This window comes from Carex rostrata, chromosome 35 (assembly GCF_964058835.1).
Source record: "Carex rostrata chromosome 35, lpCarRost1.2, whole genome shotgun sequence".
NCBI lineage: Eukaryota > Viridiplantae > Streptophyta > Magnoliopsida > Poales > Cyperaceae > Carex > Carex rostrata.
Window position 1 is genome coordinate 2,651,906 of NC_135952.1, and position 14,713 is coordinate 2,666,618.

At 33.7% G+C, this 14,713-nt stretch overlaps 1 pseudogene; it reads left to right on the top strand.

Annotated features, from left to right (window-relative positions):
- The first annotated feature begins 4,696 nt into the window (after window positions 1-4,696).
- Window positions 4,697-8,379, top strand: LOC144549339 (putative disease resistance protein RGA3; annotated as a pseudogene).
- Window positions 8,380-14,713: the final 6,334 nt, after the last annotated feature.

Consider the following 14,713-nt stretch of genomic DNA (forward strand, 5'->3'; position numbering starts at 1 on the left):
TATGCTTCATTTAAGAGTAAAGCTAGCGTGTGACATTCTCACCAAGAAAGTTTGGTTAGCATAACTCCAAAAGTATATCGGATCGACGTCAAATGTCAAATCCAAACCGTTGAAATCCATGTACTTTATGAGTGATGCATATACATGCAAAATTTTGAAAGTTTCCAGTTTATTTGCTACACGGTCAAGTGGTCAAAGAAATAATAAAAATTGAATATATAAAATAACTTATAATAAAATGTTCATTTCTTTGACCACTTGACCGTGTAGCAAATAAACTCGAAACTTTCAAAATTTTGCATGTATATGCATCACTCATGAAGTACATGGATTTCAACGGTTTGGATTTGACATTTGACATCGATTCGATATACTTTTGGAGTTATGGTCACCAAATTTTCTTGGTGAGCATGTCACACGCTAGCTTTACTCTTCATTTAATACCTTCTATGTAGGTGGGACCTTTATCTTTTGTTCTACTTACTTGGTCCTCTGTTTTCTTTATTTAATTTTTTTGCAGTCCTTTTGAATGGTTCTGATCTGAATTAATGTGTCAGAATTTGTGAAGTCAGGGTTTATAATCTATAGGGTTTGAAATGCTAATGTGCCCTCTTCAAGTCAAATTTATCTCTAATGGTAACAAATTATAGTGGGTGTTAATATTATTGCAGCTGAAGTAATTTCCTTAACAAAATTTCCAATTATTGCAACTTCCTACAATCATCCTAGTTCATTCATGTATCCGTACAAGAATGAAGAGTAGTGTCAGGCTACAGTACCAATGCATGTGAGTCTTAAAGTAAAAGTGACTGTTTTGTGAACCCGCGAGAAACACAAGAGCTCACATTCTGTGAACCTATTTGACTGAAAGTTTGTGAGCTTTTAACCTCATTGGTTCAGTACAAACTGGAATAAAGCTTGGTGCGACAGGACAGGAGGAGTGGGTGAAGGGGTTGTGCGTGAAGCCCTACACGGCTAGACTCTAGTCGTGCGTGCTGAGTGCGAGAAGAACTGGAGAAGTCGGGTTGGGTACTTTGTGTTCAATTCATTCACGCTGCCTACTGGGTATAGTTGTATTAAGAAATGAACTGAAGCAGGATTGTTCGATTAGTGGAAACGGTTCTGAAAATTTTCAAATCGAACTGAACCAAAGTATTAAATCTGTTCTAAAAAGTAAACTGAACCGATCCAATAAACTAAAAAAATCAAACTGTTTAATCCAATCTAGTTCGGTTCGGTTTAAACCGATTAAATCGGACCCAATGAACACTCATACATACAATTTCTCCAAAAAAAAAGCATCAAAACATATAGACATAGTAACCCCACTCCACCGAAAGTAATCTACTCCATGAAAAAGATAAAATACAAGTTAAATAAGTTTATAAGTGACGATTGATGCTACTATGTTCAAAGTGAGGATTAATTCATTTGACTTATTTTATATTCTCTTTTTAAACCCTCTAATTTAAATTTAAGGTGGAGTAGAGATATATATGTATAATTAATTATGTTTTGGGGTTACTAGTATGAGCTGCTGTAACCCATGGGCTATTTCAACTCAAAAAAAAAAAAAAAAAATCATTTGACTTATCTATGCAAGGTGTGCAAATATCTAAGTGTTTTGATATAAATTTTTGAAATAAATGCATGAAATATATGAAGTATTGATTTAGATGTGTATTATGTTTTGTATTGTAACGTGCACAATAGATGTTTGAGGATGATTAAAATTGGTTGAGGCATTTCATTGTATCTGGTCTATATATATACATAGAAAGTTATCAACAGCTATACTTCATTAAATTGAATGGATAAAAGGTAGGTGCAATAGTTAGGCAAGAAGTTGATATAAATTAATTTCTGATCAATCCGAAATTAAAGTTATGTAGAAATTAAAAGGCTTGGCCCACATTTATATTTTTCAGAGGAGCTGTGTACAAAGCTCTGTACAAATTAAAGCTTGGATCAGTAAAAAATTAAAACTCTGTAGGCTGTACAAATTAAAAAGCTTTGATATAAATCAGGGTTCTAAATAGCTAGCTATGGCGGCGCTATAGCTACGCTATAGCTTTTCCGGATCATAAACGCTAAGCTATGAGATAAAATTGCGCTAACTCAGCTACGACCGCTATTACCGCTATATGAGACCCGCTATAGCTACCGCTATGCTACATAGTTTTTTTTTTTGCAATTTATATGGACTTTTGTACTTCTATTCTTATTTCTAATGCTACATGGTATTCTACGATAAGTATACTAAACCAAACTATATGCTTCTATTTTTATTTGTGATTTATTCTATCATTCTATATCGAGAAATATTCAAATACTAATTCTTCATTTTGATTACTCTTTTTATAGTATTCATTTGTAAAATTATTATCGTTCATTTCAATTGAAAGCTGATTTTGATTATTATTATAATTATAAAATGTTTAAATATGTATATTGACTTCATTTACCTTATAAAATTAATTGCCCTTTGTCTATTATAATATGTAATACCATGAAGTATAAACTATTAAATAATGTAATTTTTTAGATTTTTTTCCTTCTTATTTGCGTAATTGATAAAAAGTATAGACTTAGATTAGTTGTCATTTAGTTGTTACATCAATTCTCTAATATTGATTGTGTTGATAATTAGTAGAAATATAGAATATAAAGTTTGAAAAGGGAAAATCGCTATGTGTGATAGCTTCCGCTATAGCTACGCTATTCGCAATAGCTTTTTTTTTTGGTCTCCCCGCTATGCCGCTATAATCGCTATTTAGAACCTTGATATAAATTCATTTTTTATCTTTCGAGTAGTAGGCTGTTGTAGTAATAAATGCTAATTAGATCTAGAAGAACATTTATATTTGACATAAAAAGTTTTGATGCCAACGACTAGCATATTTCAATGGATATATTATTGTAGCAATAGATTCTAATTTTTATATTGTAGCAATAAATATTATTTTTGAATTTTTTTTTATAAAAGTTGATTCTATCTCTATTCTTTTTGTATCTTGTCAATAAAAAAATTATTATAACACAATAAAAATTTATTTGATTATTTGTCACTAATTAAATAAATAAAATTTAAAGAGCATGGTAACATTACTCATCCATTATTATTTTTTTATATGAAATTAATAGACGTATCAAAAGCTCTTAAAATATGTGACATCTTTAAAATATTGTAGCAATAAATGCTAATTTTTATATTGTAGCAATAAAAAATCATATTTAAAAAAAATGTCATATAGAAATAGATTCTATCTCAATATTTCCTACAACTAAACCCATGGAACAACCGAACACTCATTCAACACATTCCTATATCTATTCCCATGTACACCAATAAATATGGGATCCTGCAAATTATAAAGTGGGTTTCCGATCCCGTCAAATTTCATCTCGTATAATCCCGTGACAAACGAACAGGTCCTTATGCTCTTTTGCTTGTCCACACTGTCCATTTTAAAATAATTGGGTTTCCCTTGGATGGAGTAGGTATGTTTATTTTTGTAAGATATAACTCATTAGTCCATTTATTTATCAATCGATGATTTTCTAGGATGGTTAATGTACTATGCAATTATTCTTCTGGAAATTTTAATTGGAGAATTCCAATTTTATTGCGTAATTAATTGTAATTTGAAAAAGGCAAAAAAAATCTAATTATTTTGAAAATTTTCTTTGATGATGCTTATTAATTAAAGCAAATGTTTGTAATTTAATTAAATTCATTTAAATATTTAAGCATCGCCTGCACGATATATTGTCCTAAGAATAAGATGAGGAAAAAAAAAACAGAATTTTATCATCAGAACCTTGTAAAAGTATTGATTATTTTACATAGTCTCATATATCTAATAATTTTTATTGGTGATAAAATAATGATAATTCGTTAACACAAGCTTTTGATATTATGAGATTATGCAGATTCAAATAAAATTAATTTTCAATTTTTTTGACTGTGTGGTTTTAGCCATTCTAACTGACAAAGAAAAAGAAATTGAGTGGAAAGCACCCCAATTTGATTCCGCAGGAAATTGCTACAAGGAGTAGGGACAAATGTACCCTAATTTCTAGGAAAGCACACTTTGTATATCCCGTGAGTCAATAGTTACCGTTTGTTTGACCTGAATATGATTTTTTTTAATCAAAACATTAATTTACTGTGTAACGGGTCACTGACGTTGTACTTTCAGTTTCTCTTAAGGTGGATAGGCTTATTAATTATTTGCTACATATAATGTTTACTCTTTGAATGCCATATAGATTATGATCGCCAATAATTCTTATCATCTCTTTGCATTTTGCTTTTAAGAAAGCACACTTTGTATATCATCTCTGTAACTTTATTGCTTATCATCTCTTTGCATACCTTTACTATCTTTCACTCTGTTTCTCCGATCTTTGGTATCATCTCAATCTCTCTCTCTCTCTCTCTCTCACACAATCAGTATTTTCATAATTTACTTCCTTTGTTACCGATCTTTGTTATCTTCGAATCTCTTTTCCATCTACAGAAAAACTATTTTTGTCTCTCGATCCCTGTCTTACACTTTCTTCTTACAACTCTTTTTTCTCTTGTATTTTGAATTTCTCAATTCATCTTTTCCAACAATCTACTACAATACTTTAGCGAAAAAAAAAAAAAACAGAGAGACTTTAAATTAGAAGAAGAAAAATCTCCATCGAGATGGCTCTTTCAACCGTTGGTGAATGGTTCGGGTCTGCTATCATTAGCAAACTCGTTGACACGGCTTATTCCTACATGGCCGAGCAGATGTTGCCAGCTGATATTGAATCCGAGCTACGTAGACTGAAAGCAGCTCTTCCCAAGATCACAACTGTAATAGGTGTGGCCGAGGCATTGAAGTTGAAAGACCCAAATTTAGATGCCTGGCTGGCGCAATTCAAGGAAGCGTTCTTTGCAGCTGAAGACGTGCTTGACGAACTCAAGTACTGGGAGCTGGCTGACATGGTAAAAAACCGAGATGAGGTTAGTGGATCTTCCTCATTAAAAAATATAGGCTCGCTGAAGAGAAAATTTACTATTTCTGCTATTAGTAATGATACCTTGAAGAGGTTGAGGGGGGCTGTGAAAATATTAGATTGGGCTGCCACTGATGTTGGCCATTTCCTCAAATTAGCTACTGTACTAGATGTTAATAAGCCTGTTTACACTTCTAGTCGAGAAACTACTTCCCTTTTAACTGAAACCAAAGTATTTGGGCGTGAGAGTGAGAAGGCCATCATAATTGACTGGTTAAAGAAACCGGTATCTCACAATTCTATCTCCGCCTTTTGTATTGTGGGGCCGGGTGGATTAGGGAAAACCACTCTTGCTCAGTTAATCTTTGATGAGATTAGCAAAGATAACCATTTTGACAAAATAATTTGGATTTGTGTTTCAACAAGCTTTAGTGTCGAAGATATAACAAGAAAAATTCTACAGGAACTAGGAGAAAAAATCCACGATAATGAATCATTAAATCGCCTTCAGATCAACTTGAAGGAAAAAATAATTTCAAAGAAAATTCTATTTATACTAGATGATGTGTGGAATGATGACAAAATGTGTGATTGGGAAAAACTTATTGCTCCCCTGAAATTTGTACAACAAGGAAGCAAAATTTTACTCACAACTAGAATGAAATCAGTAGCTGACATGCTTGCTCATGTGCTACATGTGGAACAAGAAAATATACAGTTGGGAGGCTTGGAAGAGCAAGAGTTGTTAGAATTGTTTAATAAACATGCATTTAATAATTATAACTCTAACAATTATAAGGATTTGCAAAATATCGGAAATGATATTGTCAAGAAGCTCCGAGGTAGCCCCCTAGCAGCAAAGGTGATTGGAAGCTTGCTGAATTTTAACATGGATTTCCATTATTGGAAAAGAATTTTGAGCTATGATTCACTAATTAATTTAGAGCAAGCGAAGGATGTGGTAGATGTGCTGAAATTGAGCTATTATCATTTACCAGCAGATTTACAATAATGCTTTAGATTTTGTAGCATATTTCCTCAAGATTATGAATTCGACAAAGATGACTTGATCAGAATGTGGATGGCCTTGGGATTCATACGCCAAGAGTTTCATGAAGAAGATAGGCAAGAAGATATTGGAGAAGAGTACTTCAATCACCTTTTAAGAAAATCTTTCTTTGAGCGATATCCTCACGAGAACAATGTGTATGTTATGCATGATTTGCTACATGATCTAGCGCAAAATGTATCGAAAGGAGAATGTTCCAGAGTAGAATCAGAAAGCAAAACTAATATTATACCTAGCACTGCACAACATGGGTGTGTTCGTGAAAGCCAAATTCAAAGGATATTCAATCTTAGGAATTTACGTTCCTTGGTAATAACCTTATCTGGAGAACATGATAATGGAGATGGATTTGTTCTCCCAAATGGTTCACTTAAGGAAACTTTGCGTTTATTGGTCATACATGGTAGATGTGAACTGCCAGAGGAGTTTAGTCGTTTGATCCACCTTCGGTTTCTAAAGTTCGATCCCAGATTTGTGACACATTTATCTGAAGCTTTTATTCCTAATTCAATTTATAAGCTTTATCATATTCAAGTGCTAGACTTGACCTGTAATGATGTAACATGGAGGACCAATTTTGTTAGCTTACGAAATTCAGATAATGAGGGGGTTGAAACAATGGGAATAACCAATCTTGTTAGTTTACGGTACATGGACCTTCCCAATCAAGTGATGGAAAACATTCATGGAGTGCACAAGCTAACCTCTCTCCGAAAGTCAAATTTTTTTGTTGGGCAAGAGTGTGGTTGTCATATAGATGAACTCGGAACGCTTAACAATCTCCGAAGCCTTTCTATTGAAAACATTGAGAATGTAGGGGATCCAATTGAAGCTAAGAAAGCCAACCTATCTAAAAAAGAAAGTCTTATTACTCTTTCTCTAAATTGGAGTTCCAGGATAAATTCGGATAATCATAAGCAAGTCATTGATAACCTCCAACCCCATTCAAATCTTAAGGAATTGATAATTAAGAATTATGCAGGCCACATATCTCCAATTTGGATGATGGATTCATCTCATCTATACCTATCATCCCTCACACTTTCTGGTTGTCCTAATTGGGAAACATTACCATTTCTTGGGCAAATACCACGTCTAAAACTACTTTCTCTTTCATATATGAATAATGTGAAAGAAGTGGGCTATTCATGTGATAGCACAACTGATTGTGCTTTTCCATCTTTGGAAAAGCTATATTGTTACGACATGACAAAATGGGAATCCTGGGCAACAGCACACATTTGTTATGGCTTTCCAAATCTAAAAGAACTTGTAATCGGATGCTGTCCAAACCTGCCCAAACTTCCTGCCATTCCTTCTTCTCTTTTCAAATTTGAAGTGCGTTATGTGGGAATTAATTCCCTTCCAGATATGCACCATGGTTCTAGCATTACAACTCCAGCACCGTCATGTATGAAATCATCGCTTGGAGTAGTAGATATTACCAACTGTCCCAAATTAACATCATTGAATGGATTTATGCAGCAAGAGAACCTAGATTTACAAGGTGTTAAGGATCTAACCATCGTACGCTGTACGAATTTGGTTCAGCTACCAACTGGTGCATTTGGGAACTTTGTGTCACTAAAACACTTATCTATAATGGATATCCCAAATCTGGTAATAGTTGATAACCAGAGCATCCTCCTGCCTATCAAACTAAAATCTCTTAAAATGGGAAACTGTGGTGAACTTGATGTGCCGTTGCTAGAGTCAGCATCACAGCTCCCTGCACTTGCAACTCTTTATATTGAAAATAGTGAACATATTACTTGTATCCCTTCCTCCGAAAATGCATTTACTTCACTTAGTAATCTGAATATCTTCAGATGCAACAAGCTCATTGAACTTTCATCTATGCAACAAGCACACACTGTCAACCCAGGAAACAACTTGGTCTCTTTAAAGATTAGTAATCTGGAAATTGATCACCTCTGTCTCCTTCTTATTGAGCCTCTCAAATGCCTAAGATTTGTTAGTTGCCTTCAAGTTGGCAACTGTTCAGAGATGGAGGCCCTGCCCGAGGAATGGCTGTTACAAAACAGTAGTACCCTAAAGAGGTTGACCATCTCTAATGCAAACTCACTGCGGTCATTGCCTGGTACAATGGTGATGCTCACTTCCCTTAAGCAACTTAACATTTACAAAGCCACTTCACTGGAAGAAATCCCCGAAATGCCTGCTTCACTGATTTATAAGAACATTACAACAGATAAGGGGCCGTGATCTTAATAATTTTTGGGAAGGAAGCAGAAGTCCGTGGGCTAAGCTCTCTGACTATATCTCGACCCTCATGTAAGAATCATTATAATTTTATTATGCCTAGTTTTTGCTTATTTCGTGCGCTATGCTTTTCCAACTTCTGAATTCACTCCGTGGCCTCACAATTGATTATTAGTGTAACTTCTTACCGTTGGCTCATGCATACACAAACAGTGGCCCCATCAACAAGTGGCGCATGCTGTTGCATATGTGTGAAATTCCAGAGGAGCAGAGGATAAAATAATGGAAGCTCCACTGCATTAAGCACAAAGCAAAAATATAATTACATAAATGCCATGTACGAGATACAAATAACTGCCACTGCGTTTTATTCATGAAGGTATATATCTCTCCTTGTGCCAATTATTAATTTCTGTTATGTTTCTTTGTAAATTAAATTAAGTTTGAGAGATACTAACATTTCAAACTTTTAACTCCGCCTATATCTAAATGATGTAGCCGGTCCCAAGCCCGGACAAGAGGAGGAGGGTTATTTAAAAAGTTTGAAAAGTGTATATTGAATAATTAACAATTCAATGTGAAACAGTGAAACAAAAAAATGACAAGAAAGATAAGTATGGTATAATTTGGAAATAGAAATTTGAAGTTTTATTTGGGTACAACATTTGTTTTAACAATAGGATATTTGATGTTTTTGACCAATTGAGACAAAATGATAAAAAACAATATCTGCAATTCAAAAGGGTCAATGTGCAAAATTGCCAAAGTGAAAGGGTTAAGGTTTAATTAAAGCACAACTCTAATTGACATAAGGTTGTGCAATTTGTCTGTTAAAGAACCTGTTTTCACTAGACTAAATGTTTTTGATCTGATCTTTTCTGTTTCATTTTTTGTTCCCTAGTGGTACATGTCGATGTACAAGGTTGAGTTATTGTACTCTGGTTTACTAATTTAAGATTGTGGAGGGCATTTAAGGTCCATTGGAATTGTTTTTGTTAATCCTTTTTGGTTACAGATTTGTCCTTAATTGGATATTTTGGCCATATAAATGTTTATTTGATTTGCCGGAGAACTACAAAACTGTTCACTTCAAGTTTTGCAATTTAAATTAGCAGTTAGGGCAAATCTATTTCGTAATTTTTTTTTTTTTTTAAATCTTGAAGAACTAGATTAAATCTTCGATGCTGTTGTAGTCTAGAAATGAATAAATTGTATTGTCGACAATGATATTATTCTCCCTCCATAATTGCTTTGTATTGCTTGCTTTAAAAACCACAGTACCAGCTTTTACGCACAGAATGAACTATGATTCTTAAAAGCACAGTACCTGTCCATGAAGCTTTTAAGGATTCTTACTGGTACAAATGGTGTACCAGCTTAATCACAAACTCAACTGCAGCTTGATTGCCACTCTACTGGTATAGGTGAGCTACCAGTTTTGTTTGATGAATCCTCCAATCTTTGAGGCTGTTTACAAAATGTAGTTTAGATTGAATTGAGCTTAACTATGATACAATTTATTTATTTATTAAGACCAATATATCATTTTTCAATTCTTGAGACCAATTTATCTAGTAACATGACAATTTATTCAGTTTTCAGTCATTTTGAAGTTGTACCAGTCACTACATTTTGAAGTTTTGTAGTTTTTTTAGGAGACATCTTCAGTGATTCTTAACTGAATTTCTTTTTACAATACCTCAGGCCCAGATTTTGGCATAGTCTACCATGCCAATTTTTTTTAATTTTTAACAGTATCAATCTTTATTTCAACTGGAATGATATCTGTTTCATTAATGAATATATTAGATAGGATCAAGTAAAAGGACTAAAAGATACAGTGTGACTGTATTGAGTTCAAACTTTAAAGGATACAAGTACAAAACTGCCAAAGTGGGGATGAACTACAAATTTTGATAAGGTAAGAAGAACATCAAGTTATATAAAGTTGGTGTATTCTCATGTTGTTTTTGACTGCTATTATTCAGTTCAGTTCAGGTGCAGTGAATCTGAAACCAACTCAAACAAATTACAACAAGATCAAGAATAGAGAGACCTAATTATGACCTTACACAGTGAACCTCTAGCAATTAATAGCCACCAAGCATAGTGTCATAGTGTGTTTGTAATGAATCCAATTTCAATTTTGTGGCAATTTGAGAATTTTTGGAACTTTGGATGAAATTTGAGGATTTCAAATTAGAAAAGAAAATTATAAGAAAAACAAGAATCTCTGGCGAGCTAACCAAAACATACATTGTTAGGTTCAAGACATAATTTCCCTCAGCAATTCGTAAATTGTACAAATAACTGAAGAATCGAATCAATTTTTATTAATCAGGAACGCGGTCACTATTAAAATCTGAGGTGAAACAATAAAATTAGTAATTAATTGACTAAATTGACTACATTTATTTTGCTAGTATGCCTCTGATGTTTTTGCTAGTATGCCTCTGATGTTTGATGTTATTTTGGTTTGTTATGTTGATTTGTTGTTACACTTTTATTGTTTGCTAGGTATAGATGGATTGTATGCTAGCGTTCTATTTTGGACTTGATGTATGAACTCTTTCGTTTCATAATGAAACCGGTGGTAAAATACCACTTTTTCAAAAAAAAAAAATTGACTAAACTGAATCCATACATGGATTTCCTATATATATATATATATTTTTTTGGGTTCTTACATGACCCGTAGGCCTACATTAATTCCTGCAAATCAAAAATCGGTTCAGTACTACCCCCGGTATCCCAACCATATATTTTCCCCTGCTGTGCTAACCTACGAGCTATTTCTATTCTTGAATCCTGTCTACTGCAATGAATAGCATTGAGGCAGTTGAAATCCTGCGATTGAATTTTCCAAGCTGTCCAGATATGCTCATAGGTTCTCCAGTCACTGATTTTTGGTAGGCCTTTTTTGAGTGCGGAAACAATCTCTAATGAGTCTGAGTACACAGTACCCCTTCCATTAGAAATTCAATCGCAGGATTTCCTATATGCTGACGAAACTAAGAAACAACCATCATTAGAAATGGTTATCTGAATATTCCAAATCAATAGCGACACGACAGATCAGCAGCCAAATCAGCGGAATACGCTCATCTGTTTTAATGGATGCTCTCCAGTTTCTTCTTGCATATCTTCTCCTGTTCTGGCGAAGTGGGGCCCTTCCCTTAGTGACTTGTTGCCTTCAATGGTCACGGGTATGTTACTAAACGCGGACCCCAGTCGCAGGGCATCAGATGTTATATGAATCATGACTAGGGTGGGAAATGGCACGGTGGAGCCGGTTCTGTCACGGAACGACACCATTACGGCACGGCACAACACACTACGCGTATTAGATACCAGTGTTATTAAAACCGGACCGGACCGACAGTTAAACCGAAAAAAAACTGGACCCGGATATCTTTCCGGTTTGACTCTCCAGATAGACCACTTATGTTGCTGAACCGACGAGAACCGGTTTTTCTTGAAAACTGTGGACCGTGCAACACATATAAACCCCGTTTTCTACAAGTGTGATTCAGTTTTTTTTTTCTTCAAATAACATCGGGAATCACCCCCCAAAATCCCACTAGGGCGACTCCATAGTACATAGAGTCAGAGAGAGGAGCTTGAGCAGAGGCTTGATGGATCAGTTCCTGATCTTCCTCTCCTCACCATGGCCTTGATCCGCTTCGAATTCACACGAGCCTCTCCAGATCCTCCTCAGCAGCACAAGCAAATCTTCTGTGACTTGTTAGAATTTGATGAAGAAGGAGCCTGAGCAGAGGCTCTAATTGAGGGGAGCAATTTGGTGCCTAGGGAGAGCAGAGAAGTGGGTGACTCTACGGGTGCTCTACTTCTTATATTTGAGTAGTGAAAATGAGAAATTAGAGGAACGAAAGAACAACACAGAGTCTACAGTCCTTTCTATATATATCACTTAAGGTCTGGTATTAAATCTTAACGAACCCAGCGCTATTCTTTATGGGATTGAACAATTGCAATGCTCTCAAACTGTTTGATGCAATGTCCAAATCAAAACTATCAATTCTTTTATGGGATTGAACAATTGCAATGCTCTCAAACTGTTTGATGAAATGTCCGAATCACAACTAATCGAGTAATACTACATCAAACCATGTTTAATGTTTTTGAATAGCGTACTAACTGCATCAGATCTCGCTTTGTATCTTGCGTTAATTCAGTTTTAGCTCTGCTTTATATGTATATATAATGATTAAGGCCTGCTTGAGAATTGAATTAGTTTTCACAGTCATGCAATTTAAAACAGGTGTGTGGAGTTTTCTAAATTGTAGCTTTTATAACTTTGTTAGTTATTAAAATTTCTATTTATTTATACATGTCATGCGTAATGCATCATTCAACATGCATGCTGTTTAATTATTTATAAATTTATGTATACACAATCTTCATATCTTATTAATATATGTTATTTAAAAAATTAGCGGTTGAACCGATTGATTCACCAGTCCGACAAATAAACCACTGACCCGAAGCTTTGCCGGATCAACGTGCGATCCGTTTCTGATAACATTGTTAGATACATCAATGGTCGCAGGGCTTCCCACTAGATGAGAGAATAAATCAGACCTCCAAACATATTTACTCTGATTAAAGTATTGTTCAAATTTGAAAATACATGATTTCGGCCCATTATATAGAATTGGATCTCTAGGGCCCAATTTTCTCCGTTGAATTTAGGCCCATTACAATCTAATTTTCTGGATGAAATTTGCTTTTGGGCTGTACTTTCAATTTCATATATTTGGTTTTATGATATAAATCTTGTAGGAAACTAAATTATAAAAATTTTAAGACCTTTTTATGACTTTTGAATAAGAACGTCTAAATTTTTATATCAATGATTTCTTCATATTCAAAAAATATTTAAAAATGTAAATTTGGTTTCACAAAAAATATCAGGCCTATTATTTGTTCGTAGTATCATCGCCTCATTATTTGTTGGTATCTTTATCAATATTACAACTATTATTTAAATAAAAAGTAAAAAAAATATATAGATGTTCCTTTTATCATTAAAATAGGTTATAGATCGAACTTAACAAGATTTGTTAGGAATCAAGAGTATGAAAAAAATATCCACATACATGAATAATATTTTTGCATGGTTATGTGAAAATTGATATAAATCATATATATATATATATATTTTTTTTGGTTAAACTTTAAGAAGAAGAAGAAAGAACGACGGGAATTTTAAGCACTTAAACATTTATCAATTCTAATGAAGCACAATGCATAATTAAAAAAAAAAACTTTAAGTAATTCAAAAATATTATGTAAATTGTCAATATACAAAATAAATAATTATTTTTTAATCATTCGATTAGTTAAATTGTAAAGTTTGTTGCCCGGGCGATGGACACTATGAACGTAAAATATATTTAAAAAATTAATTGTAAAATCAGGGACGATCAACATTAATGCATATGGACATAATGTTAAGTAAACAAAATTATATAGTTTGAATTTTAAAAAGGGTCTGATAATTGCCTACTAAACAAATCTCCAAGTGTGCCTCTCAAGTATTTAATGTCCAATTTTTATTTTCAACGTTTATATTCAAATTTTTAAAATTTTATTTATAACATTTTACAATGCTACTCGCAAGTTGTTAAACCTCTATTTATAAGTATTTAAATCCTGAATCTGAATAGTTTTAACTTCTAACTATTTTTATCTTCAAGTCAAAGAAGAATAGATTCATTTCACCCATTGTTTTTTTTTTATCATTATTGTTCATTCTTGTCCATTTTTATCTTCAAACCATTTAAACATCTGATACCTATCATTTAAATTATAACGTTCCAACATTTAAACCTCAAATCCAAGATTTTTTTTTTTTTTACAACTGACAATTTTGTCCATTATGACCTTCTAGAAGATCAATACGCCTCTTGAAACACAACTGTTCAAGGTCTTTCCTAGCACTTTGTCTATGTTTTCCCAGCGTTTCCAAAGTGCCATCTGGATACACAACAAGAATGAGACACTTTTCGCGAGGATAAAAAAGTGACTTTTTGCGACGGACTACTCTTATTATTCAGTTTTTTCTTTTTGCGATGGATGACCGTCATAAAAGCGTTTTTTCCCTCGCAAAAAGTGTCTACTTTGTTGTAGTGATATTACAATTCTCGGCGTTTACCAAGCGCAGCGTTTTTTTCCCGACATTTGGAAGGACCATTACCGGCGTGTCAGAAACGCTACCAGAAGTCTTGATATTAAAAAAAAATTAAAAATGTTTTCCGGGTGCTTCTAAAACGCCACCAAAAGTAACAAAAAATAAAAAAAATTTGGCCAACAAATGCCCTTAGGCTTTCAATTTACATATCAATGCAGTACATCGTTTAGTTACATTAAGCACTTGTTGAAAATAAAAAGAAAGTAAAACCAACA